The sequence below is a fragment of the Hibiscus syriacus genome, unplaced genomic scaffold, assembly GCF_006381635.1.
Source record: "Hibiscus syriacus cultivar Baekdansim isolate YM2019G1 unplaced genomic scaffold, ASM638163v2 tig00003721_pilon, whole genome shotgun sequence".
Classification (NCBI taxonomy): domain Eukaryota; kingdom Viridiplantae; phylum Streptophyta; class Magnoliopsida; order Malvales; family Malvaceae; genus Hibiscus; species Hibiscus syriacus.
The window spans coordinates 941,871-956,381 of record NW_024061981.1 but is presented as its reverse complement, the minus strand read 5'-3'; positions in this window follow the sequence as shown (position 1 = coordinate 956,381).

The following is a 14,511-nucleotide window of genomic DNA, read 5'->3' as shown; positions in this document are numbered from 1 at the left end:
CAATGATGTGACTTTATTGACTCAAAGAAAGATATGGGTGTATCAAAAAGATAAAGACATTGTTAAAAAATTTCAAATGGAGGTAATGTCAAAATTTGGTCTTTTTAGTAATGACCATGAGTTATTTTTGGTAAAGAATCAAGGTATTTTATTTTAGGGTGTGAGACAGGATAAGAAAGGTCTAATCTTTCCATATGTCAAAAATCTATAATTCTTGAAGAATTAAAAGAATCCTTAATTCATTTAATATTCGAAGAACTAAATATTAAAATTTGTTCAATTGCTCCACCTTAGAAAGTAGCATAAATTCAATCGTTTAAAAGATAAAGCAAACATGAAAGATCAAAGACGTGTTCAAACAAAACAATGCTCTAAGTGCAAATGGTATATACAATGTCCCCTTCTTCGGCTGTCAATGCCCCTGAATCCATTAGGTTTTGGATCTTGTGCTTCGGTGCCTTATAGTTCTTTGAGGAGTATCTGAAGCTTCCTATGTGGTAATTGCACACAGCTTCAACATCGTAGCCCTTAGGATATGGGGATTCTGTTCTCAGATCATCCTGGCAGGCTTTGTCCTACAATCAACTGATCAGACTCCCACTGTATTGATTTCAGTTTTTTAATTGTTAAAATCTCGCTTCTATGTGGTGTCACGTGATTAGGACCACTTCATCGAATCCTCCATGAAGAAATTGCATGTTTATGAAAATGCTTATAAATGAAATGTAGATGCAAAAATGCATGAAATACTCGAGGCATTGATCCGAAAATATGTATGTTATTATAAATAATCCTTATTGGGGACAAAAATGTTTTATCTTTCAAGAGACAAAAATATCCTGATAGCTTCTGACATGTTGACTAGTCTTCTGCCTTCGTCTGTCACCGGTTGAATAACCTGTCGAACTGCTTCGGCTTCTCTGGATGAACCGTGCAAATATTGAGTTGCTTTTTCTACTAGTCCAAGAAGTCTTGAATGACTACATCTCTGGCATTTATCTTCTGTTGAACATGTTCTCAACGAATACGTCATTGGAGCCCTCAATTGATAAGAACTATGTGAAATTCATTTGTCTGCTTCTTGAATTCGTCAGCAATGGTCTCCAATTTCAGCTATCGTTTTGCCATTATTGTATTTGAAGGGACCCCCAAGATCAATAACCTTCATCTTGCCTTTGCGACCTCTGCCAGTCAGTTCTTCCAAGATAGACTTTCATTGTGCTTGATGTTGACCCGGTTCATTCTGAGTCCTTTATAATGCAGCATAGTAATATACTCTTCAATTGTGGGTACCACGTCTTCTGGATTGAATGTGACACATAGTCGCCTTGTAGACTGTCCTCTGCATTTTCATCTATTGTATTACAACCCCTTTGTCCATTAATGCAAATTATTTATGTCTAACAAACACGTTTTTGGTGGATCAACACCTCTTTTGAATGATGCAAATGATGAAAATAAAATAAAAAAGAACAAAAATGAAAAAAGTTAGTGAGACAAAAATAATTAAATCAGTCATGAAAATAAAAGTCCTACCCCGCATGATATATACCCCACATGCTCATGATTCCTACCCGGACATGATCTCTATCCCGCAAGTTGATTTTGAACAAGTCTTAACCGCATAAATTTCTAGTTCACATGCTTTGAATATGAAATAAAGCATGAAATAATATCAAAGTAGCCTAGGGTTTGGAAATGAGGTTTTAGGGTGGGCTCTAATTCCATGCATTCTCTCGGTTTAGGTTCTAAAAAAAGGTACCCGAGTTCTCCTTGCTGGTACCCCCTTGGGCTTGCCAGACCCTTAGTCCTAAGCCTATTACAAGCTTGTGTGGACTAAGTTAAACTCAAGATGACACATTCCCTTATGTCTGTGCGGTGAATAAATTCACACGAAGACATAAGGTATATGAATCCCGAAGGCTACTTGCTAGGCCTATGCGGTGAATAAATTCACACGAAGGCATCGCTTTCACCCCACTTAAATAGGGTTCGAAGCTCAGGTTTAGAGCCTTAAGTGAAAAACAAGTTTGGGAGGCTGAAATCATTAGAAAACGGTTAGTACAACTATTTACTCGAAAATATAATCAAAAGTAAGCAATAAGGATCGAAATGTTATCTTAAAATTTAAACTTACCCTTTTCGTTAAAAAGAAAACTGGAAACTACCTTAGCCTGACTCTCTTACCTATCCCCATCAGAGTCGCCAAGCTGTCGTAACTGTCTTTCGGGTGTGCCCCGGAATTGGGCTTCGACTTGGATTAAACGAATTGGAGTCGCCACCGATCATTTATTTTAAAACAAATGGGTTGATCAAATACCCTATTTCTTACCTGATATGCGTCTTTTCAAAGATGTGTCGGATTCGGGAGTCCTTACAGTCAAGGAAGGGTTAGCACCCTTTAACTGCCCTTTCTGTACTACGCAATTTCCAGTTGTCTTAAATTAAGAAAATTGTAATTTAAAATTAAAAGGTAAAAATACGATCCCAATTACTTACCTTAGATAGTTTTAAAGTTGTACCCTTAAGAGAGTTAAGAAACTTGTTAGATAAAAAGGTAAGAAATAAATAAATTAAATTAAAATGAAGAAAAAACAAATTAAATAAAAGATAAGATAAAGAAAACAAAGAAAAAATAGTAAGTAAAATAAATAAAAAATATTAAAAAAATAAAGAAAAAGAAGATAAAAATATATAAATAAAATAATAAAAAAGTAAAAATAATATATATATATATATATAAGAAATAAAAACATAAAAAATAGTAAATATATATATAAATTAATAAAAAAATAAAAAAAATAATATATATATATATATATATATATATGTAATCTAAAAAAATAAAAATATATATTAAAGTAAAAAAGAAAATGCATAAAATGTAAAAAAAATATTACATGAAAAAAAAGAAAAATAACAAAGCATATAAATAAAATGAGTAATAAGGGAAATGTGCGTATAAATAAAGTTAAATAAATAAAATAATAATAATAAAAACGTAAATGTAAGGGACTGAATCAAAAGGAAAAAAACAAATCGATGGGCAAATTGCGAAGCAAAAAATGATTTTGGGGGGAGAATTAAATATTTAAAAACATGAACACGCCTCGGTGCAACTGTTTTTGGTCATCGGCACAACCCACGTTTTGGGTTATTCAAACCAAATCTCAAGAAAAATAACAAGCACATGCGAGAAATGAATGAATCAATGTAAAAAAGATGCATTTTTTATACTTTTTTATAAGCTTGATTGTTTGTCCATATAGGTCTAGATGTAATTCAATTTTTTATTAGTTCGCATGATATTCTCATAAGCATTACTTGACTCGAATCGAGATAAATTGATTAAGGGTAATACTCGAGCAATTTAATATTGTCGTAAAGTGACTGTCTTAACGTACAAGAAAGTTACTCTCGATAATTTTAAAATAAAAGTATATCCCGCTAAGTTACACCAATTAAAGCAAATTCATTTTTAAAATTTGGGAATCGAGGAAAAGACCGTATTCTTTTAATTAAATTCATTGAGAAAAGATAGTTAGATCGAATCTAAAGTATTGTCTCAAGATATTTAATTAATCAAATATCCTTATTCTCGTTAAATATTGGTAAAATAAATAATATAATTGTTTGCTCTATCTCGTTTAATTTGCTTGACTTTTGCATGTGTTTCCAAAGGGTTTTTAAAATAATAATGTTCGATCATAAATAATTAAATATCATTATTTTCACTCTAAAAAATTATTTTTGGTGTTATTTTTTTGAAATTTAGAATGAAATTTTAATATTTTTTATTTCAATTGGAGTAAGAATCAATTGCTTCAAAGTATGATAGATCAGTTCTGCTCGATAGGAAATAATTAAATATTATTATCTTTCATTCAAAATTTTGGAAAATGTTATTTTAGGAGATCTTAAATTAAATTAGACTCGAGCTCGTACATTTTTTTGCAAAGACAATTAATTAATCGACTAGGTACCGATTTATGGTGTTGTGGGGGTGTTAATCCTTCCCCAAACGTAACCGACTCCCAAACTCAAATTTTGGTAACGCAGACCCCAAGTTTGTCATTTTAATTAAATTAATATTTTATTAAAATGGAAAATATATTTTTGGTGCCCAATCACACCCTAATCAATGATTGGTGGTGACTCCGCGAACCACGTTTTATCATAAATTTATCACTCAAAAATCATTTTCGAAGCGAGACCACCCCTTTTCCCCCACCAGGTAAAAGACCGTTTCGACAGCTTGGCGACTCCGCTGGGGACTTTTTTAGAGAGTCACGCCTATAGTCGATTAATAAATTGTCTTTGCAAATAAAAATTATAAGTTCGCTCTAATATGGCTTTTGATCCCCTATTTAGGTTTAAATTAGTATTTAATTAACCACTAAATAGTTGCACTAATATGTTTGCTAATGTTTACAGAGTAAATAATTGTTCAGGATTTTGAGTTTTCTGTGTATTATTTACTTTGTTTTCACTTTTCCTCACACACTACACAACTGCATTCGCATAACATGAGCTAAAACCCCGCTCCGTCCTATTTAAGTAGGAGTAAGTAGCTACTCCCTCGTGTGATTTTCACCTCCGTACGGGATAGTGAAATGCTCTTTGGGCTCACGCCTTATGATCCTCGTGAGGTTTTCACCTCCGTAATGACAAAAGTAAGCGTGTCCCCTCGAATTGAACTCGATTCGAAAGCCTGTGATGGGTTGGGATTGAGGGTTCGGTAACCCAAGGGGGCACCGGCAAAGGATAATTTGAGGACCTTTTACTTTAGAACCGAACCCAGCATGTAGTAAACTTAGAACCTAGATAAGACCTAACCCAAACCATATGATCCTGTGAGGAGAGTACACAAGGAAAAGCTTATTTAAACATTCTCTAGTGTAATTTTATTTTTTCGAATAAATGTATGTGAACTAGAGATCATGCGGTTAGGTTTAATTTCTTGAGTAAAGCATGTGAACTAGACGGCAAGAGGTTAGGATATTATATAAACGAGGCATGTGGGTAGAAATCCTCTTTGGGTAGGATCTATTAAAGCATGACGGGGTAGACAGTATGTGCGGTAGGTTTTATCGATAAACTGAATTATGTTTTAATTAATTCATTTATGATTACTGATCGGTTTTCTTTCTTTACTTTGTCCTCATCTTGCATTGAACTATTCATCTCATTGGTGTTGATCTATGACCGATGTCCATATAAAAGACTAGTAAAATGGAACGGATGTATAATACCCCCAACCCGTATCCAACCCGAATACGATTCTAAGGTGTCACATTGACTTTTCAAAACTTGTCTCTAAAAAAACCATGAAATTTTTAACTTTCATTAAATAAAATTCGTTGTTTTACATAAAAGAAACTGTTTGGTTCTACAAATCCTATTAAAGCATTTTCAACTATATCAATTAGTACATGCCAACTACATTCAATATAAAAAAAATACATAATCACATCTATTCCTTTTCTGATCTGAACTTTGTAAAAGAGAGCTGACCTGTCTTGCTCCTCTTAACTTCTCTTCTCGCCTTTCGGAACCTATGTGTGAAACACTCACATGCTAAGTTGATGACATAGTGAGGCATATAAAATATATAACATAACCATGACTCCTAACAATGAATGCATGTTTTCTACTATCATATCAAACAACCTCATATACACTTCCATATAACGCATATATACATACATATACATCATCATATCATCTATGGTTATATAGTATTTCATGTCCATAAAGTCCTGTGTATTTATCCCACTCAGCTTATCACATTTTCCTATGATCATTTAATCTTTTCTTCTATATAATTCTTAATCATATAATTTCTATATATCATAAACCCATAGGTTTTGGTGACATGTTCTATATCACATTCTTGTATAACAACTCCTTATATTCTATTAATTCATTTTTCGTGTAAGTTATCACATAAACATATATATTTTAGTAACTTATCGTAAATTAATTCCTATGATAATTTCATTAAAATATATAGTCTTTCCTATACAACTTATCTCATATATTCTTATTCTTATTCCTATATATATATTTTCTATTTGATATATTATTTACTTTGTCTCTATTCCAATATAACTTCCATTATACTATTTCATTCACAAAGTATATTTCACACTACAATCTTAATTATTCTATTCATATAATCCTATAGTTCACTCCCCCATTACATATACTTATACTTATGGAGTTCACAACATTTCTCAAGTAATTACTCAAAACTTATCATATAAGCTCATTTTATTTCCTTATAATTCAACATATCAAACAAATATAAATTATAGCATTCAACCAATACACTCACTTCCAATTACACAATTATATGATAATCATATTACTTCTTATTTATATTATATCTTTATTGGGCCATGTACACTTTGGAGAACTAAAGATATGTGAGTCTATTGAGGTTGTGCACTAATGTTGTCACAACAGCTCGAATAATTCCCACTATGGGCACTGAATATTTGTCCCGAATGACCACTATGTCTCGAAGGACCACTGAAAATCCCTCGACTCTTGGCATGCCAACTATACCTATACCTCTAGCTCTCATTTCATAGAACATGGGCATTATGATTTATATCATTTCACATATTTCATATATACATGTTGATCACTTACATGTAGAACATTTCATATGATTCACCTATCATATGTATTTTCTCTTTCATATATCTCATATAATATAGTTCACTTCCATATAAATCGCATATCACATATACATGTAAACACTTAATTTCTTATTCATGTAATTCATGTCACTTCTCATATGATTTCGTATTCATATATCACATAGCTCATATTACTTTGCATGGATTATAAAAACATATATATTATCATGTTTATCATCAAGGTTCATTCACTTAATCTCTTATACGTGTATATCACATATTCATATCATTCATTCAAATCATGTCACACACATGCAATAACATATAGCTCAGACACTCATAGCAAATACATGCTCAGGTTCATTAATTCATGCATAACACTATAGGAAATAGACTTATCGCAAGTCTTATTTCCATTAAACATCATATGCTATCTAATATACAATCACCTTGGCCTCACTAAGTTCCAATCCACTTTTATGATTTCATTTCTTTCGATCGAATCTTAACTTGATTATCATTTCGGAACTTGTTTGTTCTAGATATCTACATAAATATACATTTTAAGGTAATTATCAGGTAACTACACCTTGTAATTTAATGCTAATAACTTGAAAGAATTTAATAGACCAATATTCATTTTTTCCTTTAAGGGTGTACCAATGCACTATGGATGCATCAGTACACAAATTAGGTTCGAATACCCATGCATCGATGCACCCCTTATTGTATCGATGCACCTTCAAAATTGGTCTTAGTGCATCGGTGCATATTCATAGTGTACCGATGCGCCTGCCTAGAATAGGCTATTTTTACCTAAATTTCCTCAATACTTTACCCAAATTTTCATGTATAAACCCTTTATTATGCTATCAAACTCATCTATAACCATTATAACTAATTTCTAGCATTCCAACACCTTATAATCTCCCATATTTCATCCAAATTCTTAAAGCTAAAAATCATACCAAAATATCAACATGATCCAAATTCAATGCTAATGCTTTAGACTTCTTAATTCTTCTTATATGTCAAGTCAAAAATCTCATCAAAACCCTAAAAACCAAACCATATCAAAATTATCCTTAAAACTCATTTTACAAATCCCATCATAATTCAGTCATCTTATTGTTTTAAGTTTATATAAGCTTTCCTTAAGCTTATATAACACCCAATTATTCCAACCCAACCTATGAATTCAAGGAATTAACAAGATGAAATCAACTAACCTTTGCTTTGGCTCTCGTGATGAAGAGAAAAAAGAAGAATGGAGAGTTCTCTGGAAACTTTCCCTCATTTCCCACGTTTATATAGCCTACAAAAAGAAAGATAAAAATCTTTCTTGTCAAATGACCATTTTACCCTTCTTTCTTTCATTCTTTACTAAACCATCCATCACAAAATATTTCCAATAAAGTCCCTGAACTTTTAACTTATTTTAAAATTAAACCCAAAACTTTCAAAAATTCATATTTTAGTCACTAGCCCTGTTTTAGGATGTTACAAATCTCCCCTCCTTTTAAGAAAATTCGTCCTCAAATTTTCACTCTGAACATATCAATAAGAACATATCTTCTAATGTTCTCATGTTACCTCCTTTACTTAATCTTTCCTTCCTTTATTTCTTCAACTACTTTTTTCCTTTATACATTTATTTACTGTCGCTTGTCATATAAACAACCAGTAACTTTGATCCTTTCCATTCAGAATCATGAATCAACTGCTTTATTATTAATCTCTAGTTACCTCACCAAAATAACCAAATTCTTATTCCATAACCATTTCACCCAGAACACAACCTTAAATCTTCTTCAAAGGTAATTAAATATATACTTTACAAAATCAAAACAATATTTTCTTTCACATAATCATTATCATATCTAATCCTTTAAATTCAACCCTTTTCATTTCTTTATTCCATTATTCCTTTATTCCTTCAAAAATCAAAATCTCCTTATACACAGATCATATCTTTTCTTTCATGTTCACGTACTCTTTTTCTATCACTTATACTCATCTCTAATTACCGATCTTTATCATATCTTTATAATTCTGATAGTCAACACTACTTACACAAATATCATTCTTTGCATAATCCTTGTTCGAATCACACTACACATATCCCTTTTCATCATCTTAAACTTTCTATCAATCCCTAACTTCTTTCTAACATACGAATCCTTACCTTCTTCACTCGTCAATTCTTTTTATCATATATATCACATCTTTTCTTCCTGTTCAAAACTCTTTTATACTCATTTCTGATTTCTTTATCACAACTTCATAACTTTAATATTTAACTTTATTTTATGGAACCTCTTTCTTTATCAACTCTTGTACTTGTATTTCCTCCACTTAATTCATCAGCTACCAATTTTAAATAATTTCATAATCGGTTAAAGTACTTGTTCTTTTTCCTTAAAGCTCCCTTCAAACATATAAATACTTATCTCATTGCCTACATCATATCCAATGAGTATACACAACCACTTCCAGATCCGCATCACACTTGATTAACTTAACTTTATCTTTCCTTCAAATCTTATAACTCTATTATCCATACCATTACAACTAATTAGTAACAACTTTTTAACCTAGGGCATAAGCCCTAATCGAACTAATCACATACATCCTTTCAGTTGAAATCAAACCAGTACAATATATTTACTTATCAAGCTCAAATTCTTATTCATATAATGTACTATTCTCTTATCTCCTTTACTATTTTACCTTTTCATAATCAAAATACATAATCATATCTCAAGCCACACCATACTTAGTTAGCTTCTCCTGACATTATCTTCTAATCCTTTAACTTTAATACACTACTATCCCATAACTATGTTAGTCAACACCGGTTCTTCCAATCCATAACGTAAACTTTTATCGAACCATTCATATACATTCTTCCCATTCAGAAATAACACATCAATAATTTACTTAACTTATCAAATTCACGTCATTCCTTATACACTATGCAATTTCCTTTGCCCAACTCAACATTCCAACTTTCTCTGTCTTATAAACTGATCATCGATATACCCATTCTTAACTCTTCTTATTAATCTTTAGCTTATATCCAAACCCACTTAACCTGACAATATCTTGATAACTCTAAGATATTTTCATCATATAATTTGGTTAGCCAACGCTAACTCTTTCCATCTAGAATATCAACTCTTATTATATACATATTATTGCTTATACACAATACTATTCCTTTGTTTCAAACTCATAAGCTATAACTTTATACATATCTTATACGCTTTTCACTGATACATTGATTTTTGAACTCTTCTACCAATTCTCACTACATCATATGATCTTTAACGCTCTTATGGTGACACTTGTTCACTATATTTTATCTTATCCACTAAATAACAAAACTACTCCGTGTCACTTTTCTGATTCAAAATAGTGAAGATCTTTTATCACTATTCTAATATGATTTCAACTTTCTGAAATCAACATTTAAACTTATGAGGCACTTCCTGAGGTGTCCGCTCTTTATCCTGCCTGGCCAGGGCAGGTGAATGGCTATCACCATCAGATCTACCTCTCACTTTTTTTCCACAATCGAATTTCTACTATATTAAATATTCTTATTCTATTTACAAGACATCATACTCCTTACACTATCAGATCAGAGATTTTTCATTATGTGTTTGTATGTACACATTTTTAAAACTCTTTTATCTTGGTTTAAGCCTAGAATCATCTAAACCTTAGCTCTGATACCATTAAATGTAACACCCCAACCCGTATCTGACTCGAATACGAATCCGAGGTGTCACATTGACTTTTCAAAACTTGTCTAAAAAAAACCATGAAATTTTTAACTTTCATTAAATAAAATTCGTTGTTTTACATAAAAGAAACCGTTTGGTTCTACAAATCCTATCAGAGCATATTCAACTATATCAATTAGTACATGCCAACTACATTCAACATAACAAAATACATAATCACATCTATTCCTTTTCTGATCTGAACTTTGTAAAGGAGAGCTAACTTGTGTTGCTCCTCTTAACGTCTCTTCTTGCTTTTCGGAACCTACGTGTGAAACACTCACACACTAAGTCGATAACTTAGTGAGGTATATAAAATATATAACGTAACCATGACTCCTAACAATGAATGCATGTTTTCTACTATCATATCAAACAACCTCATATACACTTCCACATAACGCATATATACATACATATACATATATCTATGCTTATATATCACATTTCCTATGATCATTTAATCCTTTCTTCTATATAATTCTTAATCATATAATTTCTATCTATCATATACCCATAGGTTTTGGTGACATGTTCTATATCATATTCTTGTATAACAACTCCTTATATTCTATTAATTCATTTTTCGTATAAGTTATCACATAAACATATATATTTTTAGTAACTTATCATAAATTAACTCCTATGATATTTTCATTGAAATATATAGTCTTTTCCTATACAACTTATCTCATATATTCTTATTCTTATTCCTATATATATATTTTCTATTTGATATATTATTTACTTTGTCTCTATTCTAATATAACTTCCATTATACTATTTCATTCACAAAGTATATTTCACACTACAATCTTAATTATTCTATTCATATAATCTATAGTTCACTCCCCCATTACATATACTTATACTTATGGAGTTCACAACATTTCTCAAGTAATTACTCAAAACTTATCATATAAGCTCATTTTATTTCCTTATAATTCAACATATCAAACAAATATAAATTATAGCATTAAACCATGTAACATATGCAATACATTCAACCAATACACTCACTTCCAATTACACAATTATATGATAATCATATTACTTCTTATTTATATTATATCTTTATTGGCCCATGTACACTTTAGAGAACTAAAGATATGTGAGTCTATTGAGGTTGTGCACTAATGCTGTCACCACAGCTAGAATAATTCCCACTAGGGGCATTGAATATTTGTCCCGAATTACCACTATATCCCGAAGTACCACTGAAAATCCCTCGACTCTTGGCATGCCAACTATACCTCTAGCTCTCATTCCATAGAACATGGGTATTATGATTTATATCATTTCACATATTTCATATATACACGTTGATCACTTACATATAGAACATTTCATATGATTCACCTATCATATGTATTTTCTCTTTCATATATCTCATATCACATAGTTCACTTCCATATAAATCACATATCACATATACATGTAAACACTTAATTTCTTATTCATGTAATTCATGTCACTTCTCATATGATTTCATATTCATATATCACATAGCTCAGATTACTTTGCATGGATTACAAAAACATATATATTATCATGTTTATCATCAATGTTCATTCACTTAATCTCTTATACGTGTATATCACATATTCATATCATTCATTCAAATCATGTCACACACAGGCAATAACATATAGCTTAGACACTCATAGCAAATACATGCTCAGGTTCATTAATTCATGCATAACACTATAGGAAATAGACTTATCGCAAGTCTTATTTCCATTAAACATCATATGCTATCTAATATACACTCACCTTCGCCTCACTAAGTTCCAATCCACTTTTATAATTCATTTCTTTCGATCGAATCTTAACTTGATTATCGTTCCGGAACTTGTTCGTTCTAGATATCTACATAAATATACATTTTAAGGTAATTATCAGATATCTATACCTTGTAATTTAATGCTAATAACTTGAAAGAATTTAATAGACCAATATTTATTTTTTTCCTTTAAGGGTGTACCAATGCACTATGGATGCATCAGTACACAAATTAGGTTCGAAATACCCATGCATCGATGTACCCCTTATTGTATTAATGCACCTTCAAAATTGGTCTTAGTGCATCGGTGCATATTCATAGTGTACCGATGCGCCTGCCCAGAATAGGCTATTTTTACCTAAATTTCCTCAATACTTTACCCAAATTTTTCATATAACCCTTTATTATGCTATCAAACTCATCTATAACCATTAACTAATTTCTAGCATTCCAACACCTTATAATCTCCCATATTTCATCCAAATTCTTAAAGCTAAAAATCATACTAAAATATCAACATGATCCAAATTCAATTCTAATGCTTTAGACTTCTTAATTCTTCTTATGTCAAGTCAAAAATCTCATCAAAACCCTAAAAACCAAACCATATCAAAATTATCCTTAAAACTCATTTTACAAATCCCATCATAATTCACTCATCTTATTGTTTTAAGTTTATATAAGCTTTCTTTAAGCTTATATAACACCCAATTATTCCAACCCAACCTATAAATTCAAGGAATTAACAAGATGAAATCAACTTACCTTTGCTTTGGCTCTCGCGGTGAAGAGAAAAAAGAAGAATGGAGAGTTCTCTGGAAACTTTCCCTCATTTCCCACGTTTATATAGCCTACAAAAAGAAAGATAAAACTCTTTCTTGTCAAATGACCATTTTACCCTTCTTTCTTTCATTCTTAACTAAACCATCCATCACAAAATATTTCAAATAAAGTCCCTGAACTTTTAACTTATTTCAAAATTAAACCCAAAACTTTCAAAATTCATATTTTAGTCATTAGCCCTGTTTTAGAATATTACAGGATGATTCAAAAAGAGGTAGAGGACAATGCAGACGTCTTGAGATGGTCTGAGCAGTCCCAATTGACAAATGGAGACAGTTTATCACCGAGGTATGTGTCAGAGCTGAGTGGGTATACTCACATTAATATCCGTCAAAATGATCTAAACGAGCTGAAAGAGATTTAGGGAAGATGGGAAGTATATGATAAACAGTTGTTCTATCAACTCTATAGAGACATGTCATATCTCCTTGATATCTCGATTAATCAAAATCTGTTCAGAGCTATGGCTCAGTTCTGGAACCCCGCCTATAGCTGTTTTACATTTGGCCGAGTAGACCTGACACCTACTATAGAGGAGTACCATGCCTTGATTCATTGCCCGAGGTTCTAGGTGGACAAAGTTACACCAAGCCACCGAATACTCCTTCTTTTAAGAAAAAACTACTTCTGATGACTGGTATGAGCGAAAAATGGGTTATGAGAAGCATAAAAAAGAAAGGAGACAGCGAATGCTTCAATTGGACCCTTCTGAGAGAACTGATTGATCGTCATCCTGACATAGGAAAGAGGATCAACTTGTTTGCTCTAGGTATCTATGGATTGGTTATTTTCCCAAGAGTTCTCGGGCATGTTGATGTTTCAGTAGTTGACCTATTCGAAAGATTGGATAGACATGTGGATCCTGTTCCAGCTATCCTAGCAGAGACATTCCGTTCCCTGAGCTCTTGCCAACGAGAAGGGGAATGACGCTTCATAGGTTATGCACCATTGTTTCTAACCTGGATCCTTAGTCATTTCAAACACATCGAGAGAGCACCTGGTTGGGTCTTCTTAGATGGGTTTTCACCGTTAAAGGATTTCATTTCTCGGGAGTGGCCTGGAGGTTTCACTGAGGAGAAGTGGATGGTCATCTTTAAAGAAATTCGAGATAGTGATATTCTATGGCGTGCCTCATGGAACATCTCATCAGACATATTGTATCGATGTGGAGACAGAGATTGGGTTTTATTACCAGGTATTTGGGGATCTGTTGGGTATGCCCCGTTACTGGTTTCCTGACAGTTTGGGTCTAGGCAGTTTGTTCCAGCAACATGAGAGTTATCCAGGTATGAGTTTGAGTTCAGGGGAGAACAATACAAGAATAAAGTTAAAGGGGTCGTCGATGCTTGGAGACGCACCCATCAGGTAAATCTATTTACTTTTGGCTTAATTCTATCTCGAGGGTACGAGGAATAGAGAAGCAATAAAGTCAATGATAATGTTCCTAAGA